Source organism: Panthera onca, chromosome D1 (assembly GCF_046562875.1).
Source record: "Panthera onca isolate mPanOnc1 chromosome D1, mPanOnc1 haplotype 2, whole genome shotgun sequence".
Taxonomy (NCBI): Eukaryota; Metazoa; Chordata; class Mammalia; order Carnivora; family Felidae; genus Panthera; species Panthera onca.
This window is the reverse complement of record NC_138348.1, coordinates 101,293,701-101,301,558: the sequence shown is the minus strand read 5'-3', so window position 1 is coordinate 101,301,558 and position 7,858 is coordinate 101,293,701. Positions and strand designations below refer to the sequence as shown.

At 44.0% G+C, this 7,858-nt stretch overlaps 1 long non-coding RNA gene across 2 annotated transcripts in view; it reads right to left on the bottom strand.

Annotated features, from left to right (window-relative positions):
- Positions 1 to 6,832: 6,832 nt before the first annotated feature.
- Positions 6,833 to 7,858, bottom strand: part of LOC132660899 (uncharacterized) — a 183,018-nt gene continuing 181,992 nt past the window's right edge. For both annotated transcript variants that reach the window (XR_009601955.3, XR_013550029.2), the window contains one exon: positions 6,833 to 7,465. This is a non-coding gene — a long non-coding RNA (uncharacterized LOC132660899). The remainder of the gene's footprint in view (positions 7,466 to 7,858) is intronic.

The window sequence follows — 7,858 nt, the reverse complement described above, 5'->3', positions numbered from 1 at the left end:
GCTTCCTGATATTTAGATTTAATTGTACTTTTCATTGTTTTGTCCTTCCCCAGACTTTCCTGCTTTCTCCTGTTTTCCATTTGATTGATTGCATTTCTTTTTAATTTCCTTCTTATATGCATTCTATTTCTTTTTTACATGAGTGTGGTTAGCTTTAAATTTTTAACATACCTGCTGACTTGAAAAATCTAAAGTTAATCAATATTTCTACCTTTTTCCTGAACAAAACAGGAAAGTTTAATCATTTTAGCTCCCAACTATTATGCCCCAACTGTTTTACTTGATATTATAGTCCACTATTTTACTCTCCACCTTGTTTGTATAAACCCCAAATCAGGTATTTTCGTTATTATTATTTTATATAATCTGTTTCTGCATCTTTACCCACATATTCACCCCTTCTTTTATCCACCATCACTTTTTGTGTCTTACTTTCTCCTTCCGGTTTCAATTCCTCTCTATAATCTTTCTCTCAGGAGGGTTCTGTGGGTTACAAAATCTTTTAATTTCTACCTTTCTGGATATATCTTTATTTTTCCTTCACTTCTGAACAGTAGGTCGGATCAGGATGGAGTTTGGCACTGGCAATGACTTTCCTTCCGTTAATCTTTCAAACACCTTCCATCACCTCCCGACTGAAATACTGCTGTTGTGAAGTCGGCTGCCCAAATAACCTGCTTCTCTGTAGTAAACTCTCTTTGACGTCTGCATTCAGCAGTTTCACTGTGAAGTGTTCAGTGATGGATTTATTTTTAATTATTCTGCTTGACCATGATGCCTTTTTAATGTAATTAATCAAGTTTGTCATCAGTTCTGGACAACTTTCGTCTTTTCATTCTGTCAGTACTTTCCTTCTGGAATGCCTACTAGGCATTTGTTGTGGGTTTATCCTTCCAGACCCTCTACATTTTTCATATTTTTATCTTTTCCTCACATCATATTCTGATTAAAGTCTCCCAGGGGCGCCTGGGTAGCTCAGTCGGTTAAGCATCCAGCTTCATCTCAGGTCATGATCTCACAGTGTGAGTTGGAACCCCGCATCAGACTCTGTGCTGACAGTTCAGAGCCTGGAGCCTGCTTCGGATTCTGTGTCTCCTTCTCTCTTTGCTCCTCCCCTGCTCACACTCTGTCTCTCTCTCAGAAATAAATAAATATTGAATGAATAAACAAATAAATAAGTAAATAAACAAACAAACAAATAAATAAATAAATAAAGTCTCCTGATCCATTTTTCCAATTCACCTATTATCTTTTCTCCTATTTCCAACACATTTCCATTGAGCTTTTCCTCGCAAGGCTTTATTTCTCATTTCTATGTGGTTCGTGCAAAAACCCGCATGTTCTGTTGTTCATAGTGCTTTATGTGTGTATTAGAATCTCTACTACCTTTAAAGTTTTTTTATTCATTTTAAACAGACTTATTGTACATTATCTTCCAGATTGCTTGTCTATTATGTCAAGTTTCTGATGCCCAAATTGGCCTATTGGTGGTGTTTGCTGATTCCTACTCACAGTAGACCATATCCCCGTGTTTTCCTCTGAATACCCTAGTTCTTATCTTCCCCTTTTATGTTTTCCTTTTTTTTTCCCTTGAGAGTTTACTTGTGCATTTATATGATTCTTTTAAAATATGAAACATATAAGGGCGCCTGGGTGTCTTAGTTGGCTAAGCGTCCGACTTTGGCTCAGGTCATGATCTCGTGCTTCGTGGATTTGAGTCCCGCCTCAGGCTCTGTGTTGACAGCTCAGAACCTGGAGCCTGCTTCAGATTCTGTCTCCATCTCTCTGCCTTTCTCTGCTCACTCTCTCTCTCAAATATAAATAAACATTAAAAAAATTTTAAATATGAGACATTTATAGCTGCTTCTAGTGGAAATATTTTTGGGTTATAATGATTTACCATCTTGCCAAGACCTCGAGTGTCAACTCTTCTTTCTTAATGATGGTGCTTCCCAACATACAGGTAAGATGAGAGCAAAGAGTGCTATGTTGTCTTAACTGGGTCATTTCTATCTTTGCAAACTTCAGCTTGGTGACAACTAGCTCCATTGACCACTGATTCTATTTTTAGCAAAGTAGTTCTAGTTGTGGGAATCAAAATCAAACACACAAAATTTGAAACAAAAGTGCTTAACCTCGGTAGGTGGTGGGCTTTATTCCAAGGACATGGGGACGTCTTAAGGACATTGAGGAGAAAGAGCAGCTGAGCCTCAGGGTGGACTGGAATGCTGTCAAGTGCCCAGGCAAGACTCCCTCTGATGTCTGGCCTCACCTCTCTCTATATATCTGCATTATTCTTCTCTACCTTCTTTTAGATTGGCTTTTCCTGCTTCACAGGCACATGGCTAAACATGGCTATAAGTTTACTGACACCCCAGCTCACCAGTTTACTATTTCTCTGTTCACAGAACTAGCTCAGACTGAAACTAGTCTCTTGGTCCTTCTTTCTCAACTCCTGGAGGAGACAATCAGATTGTCCCTGTCGACCATGAATGTATGTTGGTCCTCTCACCTGTGGATAAGGAATCAGGACCATAAAATGTAAAGACAGTTTCTGGACATATACCAGAAGGTCAAAGAAAAGCATGGCCAAAGAAAAGCATTTTTTTTTCCTTGAATACGTTATTGTTTATTGTTTTAAGTGAATGGAATAGATAAATCCCATTGAGTAGTTTAGTGTGGCTCTGTATCTTATATAAACAGGTAAAATGAAGACGTTATTTTGTATTCTGTGTAGTCACGTATACCATAAACTGTCTTAGTGACAAATGCAAAATTACCCTTATTACTTGCCCCAAGTTAGCTGTTGATCCCTTTCACTGATAATATACAAGTGTAGAGAATAAGAAGCCTTTAAAATTGGGGGGTGGAGGGGGAAAGATACTTTCCACTAGATTACTGAAAATTGGAATTTTTATGTTGACTCTTGATGACTGGAAAGCCAATGTTAAGAATCAATATTTTCCAATATAAAATAGTACATTGAATTGTTTAATAATAAACAGTATATTAAGAGCCTATATATGCTGACTGGGAACCAGTGGTGGCTTTTTAAATTCTCAGAACGACTAAACATCTTATGGTTAGAAGCAACCACAAGTGATGATGAAGGTGCTCCATTTCTCTGTAGCAGCCATTCCAATAAAAATCTTTACAAAATTACTTCATGATCAGCAAGAGAAAAGCATGGAAGACACCCCCAAAGATAGGTACCGTATCTCTAAGCAGAAGTATTATTTTTTTGCATAATTTCTTACAAAGTGACCTGGACACACAGATATAACAACAATTAAGAGAGCTGGAAAGATGTCTCAGCAGATACACGAGGCTCAAACTATATTGAGGCATTTCCCATGACAGGAAGAATAATGATCTAGAAACAGAAATGGGGAAGTAGCAGAAAGTTGACCCTCACCCTCCCTTGTCTAGATGCTACAGGGTGAGTGCAGAATAAGAGCCCTCCATTGAAAGAACTGCAAAGAAGGCCATGATCTTGGAGGAATCAGGTTTTTATTAGAGCCAGAAGATGGAGCATTGGTGACAAAGTTGAAGATACAGGATTTTTTTTTTTTAAATAATGCGGTAGGTGTGGATGGGTTACAGGTAAAAGGACTGGGGGAAAGTTCAATAGTGGGGGAGCAGATGGCAGGTAAAGGTGGGAGGTGCAGGGCTGTGTGAGGAGAATCCACAGGTGCCCATGAGCTGAGACTGAGTGGAGAGGCAGGGACAGGCCCTCCAGTGAGGGCTGCCTGCTCGCCAGATCTGGTCATGGTGTTCTGGGCTCATTGGGCTTCATTGCCTTTGAGTATTTCTTTGAGTATTCTCTTTTTCCTGTTCTGATTTTATCGGCCTATCCTGTTCATTCCCATCTCTCATCAGGCCTTCCAGGAGCACTGTAATCTGCCTTCCTGCCTACCGTGGCCCCTCTGGTCTACACCATTCATTTGGGATCATCTATGGACCATCTTGTACTATTGTCCCAAGTTGCTAAGTATCTCCTACGTCATCATTTGACCACCCGTGGTTTTTGTTTTGTTTCACCTGTGAGACTGGCAGCTTCAGGAAGGAGGAAGATGTTCTGCACTTCTTTGTGCTTACTGCAGCACAGTGGACAGTGACCCACACATAGCAGGTGTTGAACATGCATTTATACAGACTACCAGGATTCTTATGACCTTTAGCACACCACTCTGGAATGTTCAGGTTACCTAATGGGAAAGCATAGATAACAACATTCACTCTCCATTTGCCTATTTTGTCTCTCGGTAGATACGTCTTGAACACCTACTCTGTGTAAGGATGAATTTGTGGAGTGAAAGCTTATTAACAGGATCACTAAAAGCATCAAATAAGATAATGGACATAAAAAATGCCGTGAAAAGCAGGAAGCACTTAGGAACAGCGTTATTTAAACATTCACATTTAGACATTGGAACATTAATCAAATGATTTTATAAGCTCCCTCCTGAGTTCCCATAGCACTCTGACTATACAGTACCTATATTATAGCACTTATCACATTGTATTGTAGTTATTTGTGTATGTTTCCATTTCTGCCCCAGACTGAGTTTCAACATTGAGTCCCCAGCACTTAGCACGGTGCCTGCCACATAATAGGTCCCAGTAAATATTTTAAATAAATTAATGAATAAAAGAGAATCAGCATCCTAGCATTCTCAGCCTATAAAAACATGTTCAGACAATAAGCACACAGACAAGAATTCTGTCCTAAGATTCTTGTGGAGAGAGAGTTACAAATGGAAGTGGGAAAAAAAAAAAAGTATAGATTTTGCCCGGAAGGAGCTTATAAATGGAATGGAGAAGCAGAGCACATGCATATGAAAATGCCTGAAGATGATTTATCAAATTACCTAAATGCAGTTGTATTTTTAAACTATGACACAGGCATTGATGAATTTCAGAAGAACAGTAAAAAGCAGGAGGGGTTAATCAAGAGGAGCTTTTTGGAGAAGCAGGGCATTATATGGAGGCATTGGCAATATAAACAAAATTCTATCTGTCACTTTGGATGGAGGGGGTGAGCAGACACCATTTGCAAGGGCATTTGAAAGTTCTGGAGCCACAGCGCTCGTGGGAGAGGTTTCCTCTGTGGGACGCACGCACGCACGCACGCACGCATCCCTGTGGCTGCAGGGGTGGAGTAATGGACTTGAAGTGCTTCCCCTCCCTGGAAGGGAGTCGTCTCTCCTCAAGGGCTTCTTTCTTTGCTTTCACGTCGACCCTTTGAAGGTAGCAGCTTCGCAGCTCTCAAGAGCTCTCTCCCAGGATTGGGTCTGCACTGCAAGTGCCCCCACTTCCAGGATGTAACACGGAACCCATTCAATGATGATTCTTTGTTCCAGTGCCTTTGATCATCTTAGGAACAGGAAATTTGAGCAGGTTGGCCGAGGGCAGAGCCAGGGTGACAGCTGTTTATGTTTCTCAGGGCTGGCCATGGGAAAGCACGGCCCCCTGCTATTGGGGGTGATGGTGTGGGGCGAGGCGAACAGGCGACTCACTGCCCAGTGCACAGCCCGCCCGTCCCCCAACAACATCCAGAGATGTGGCCTCCGAGCTCACCCTACAACAGGCATCCTGTGCTTATCGATTCAACAAATGTTTATTGTACTACTACGACATGCTAGCTATTATTCCAGGTGCTGGGAATAGAGTTGCCAACAAGAGAAAAAAGTTTCCTAGTTTCACCGAGATTATATTAAAGTGAGAGAAAAAGAAAATCGGCAAGTTAATTTTATACAGGATAATGTATAGATGCTATTAAGGAGTAAACAGTGATGTCCTAGAGAGGGTGCAGGGAAGATCTCCCTGAAGTTGCAATATTTGAGCCAAGAGCTGAAGAATAATGAGAAGCCAGCCATGGAAAGTAGTAAGGAAAGGGTTTTCCAGGCAGAGAGACAAGTACAACATGCTGAGGTGGGCACAAAACCGGAAACTCCAAGGTATGTGCAGGTGCTTGCAACTCACCACATATGTATGTATCCACACCCACACCACATATACATGTATCCACACACACACATACTGGCCTGTGCGTAAGGAGTAAGAACATCGGGGAGAGTCAAGCAAAAAGCCAGCAAAGGCCAGACCTCCAGGCTGAGTAACGTATGGCAGTATGCTGTCATTTTACTGAGTACAATGGGAAGCCATTGAACCACTCATGGCCCCCTGAGGAAAAGCTTCGTATCTGGCCTGGGTCGTGGGAGGTGGCAGCTGCCATGCCAAGTCTTGGGTGGGGGGGTGAAACCTCCCGTATGACCCCAAACCTTTCGACGCTCCTGAAACCTGGACCTTGCCATGGGGAGAGATCGTCCACCATCCCCAAAGGCTGCTTTAAGATACATCAAGCTGGAAAGCCCATAATGTTTTCCTATCTGCAGGATGTTTCAGGTAAAGTATCCCGGCGGGGGGGGGGGGGGGGGGGCAGGGGGAGAGGAGACACCAAGTGCTTGCTCTTAATTCATGGGAGCCAGGTGGCTCACCTTGGGGCCAGGGAAGACAGGTGCAGGGCAGGGGTGGGCCAGCTCTGTGTGAGGGGTGAAGGGGATGGGCCCTGGTAATCCAATATCCTCTTGGAGCCACTCAGTGCTCCAATCCAAATCCATCACTGCAAATGAACCAGGTGACAGGATTAAATATCCCCTAATTGCAGTCCCCCGGGAGGGGCTGTGCCAGCTGTCTCTTCCACATGCCTAGCCCAGCAGATGGGAGATCAGATACCGAGGGGTCACTTTTGAGAGCCCAGAAGGCAGCCTGGGTCCCGGCCACCTGGGCCAAGTGGAAGGAGGAACAGAGGGCACACTGGGGTGCTCTAATGGGTCTGAAAAACAGAATACTGAGTACCGCCTGGGCCCTAGGCTTCTTTGCAGTAAGGTCTCCACTACTCGCTGCTGCCACTTCCTTGTCCTCCTCATTCACCAGGACAGGATTTGAGCTTGTCCTCTGAGACTCATTGCTAGCAATAGCTCTCTGTTACTGAAAACCAGAAAACCCTAGGGGTATGTAGAAGTCTGCCCACGCTAGGTCCCACCTGGAGGCCAGCCTGCTCCTCACCGAACCCTAAGAGGCAAGGGTATCTTGTCCTTCCTCCCAGTACTCTCAGGAAAGACTCTCTACAGGTTTGCTGGGTTGTGTATTCTGGTAATCGGGGCTCCAGTGAAAGGCGGGTTCTCCAAATCCACTGAGGACCAAGCAAGAAGAAATGGAACTTACGTTTAGGCTCAAGACATGGACTTGAGTGCGAAGTCAAAGCTCCTGGGCTGCGGAAGCTGTCTGGAGCCTCTCCGTTGGCTGGACTGAGAAAGCCCGTAGCAGAGGTGAGGTGGCTCCTGGCAGGCCCCAGCCCTTCTCTTCGAAGACCTTTCCATTCGAGAAGCTCTGCTGCTGTCTCACCTCAAGGCTAGTCTCCCCCAAATCAGCTCCCATAAAAGGGTGCTGGGTAGTTAGTCTGTGGAAATAAGAGGCATTTTCATTTAGCTGAAATCATGATATTGCAAAATCAGCAGGAGCAGGTACAAGCCAAGAATAGCTCTCCATCCAGGGAAGGCGAGACCACAAGGCAAAACGAAGGTTTGCACGTCAAACTTCACTGAGGCTTGGGCGAAAGGCAGAAATAGGCATTGAAAGGGCCACTCAGGGCCCACAGTGAGAGGGCTGCCTGAGGCTCTGGCGACCTTTGAAGCAACATGATTGTTGAGAATGACAAGACCTCAGCAGAAGGGCCGGGACTCAGGTCCATGCTCCTGGGTGAAGCCAGAGATCTCCTGGCTCATCAGCCCCAGCACTTAGGAGAGGGTCCGATGCCTGGTCCAGCCCTAATAGATCATCTCTCCTTTTTTCA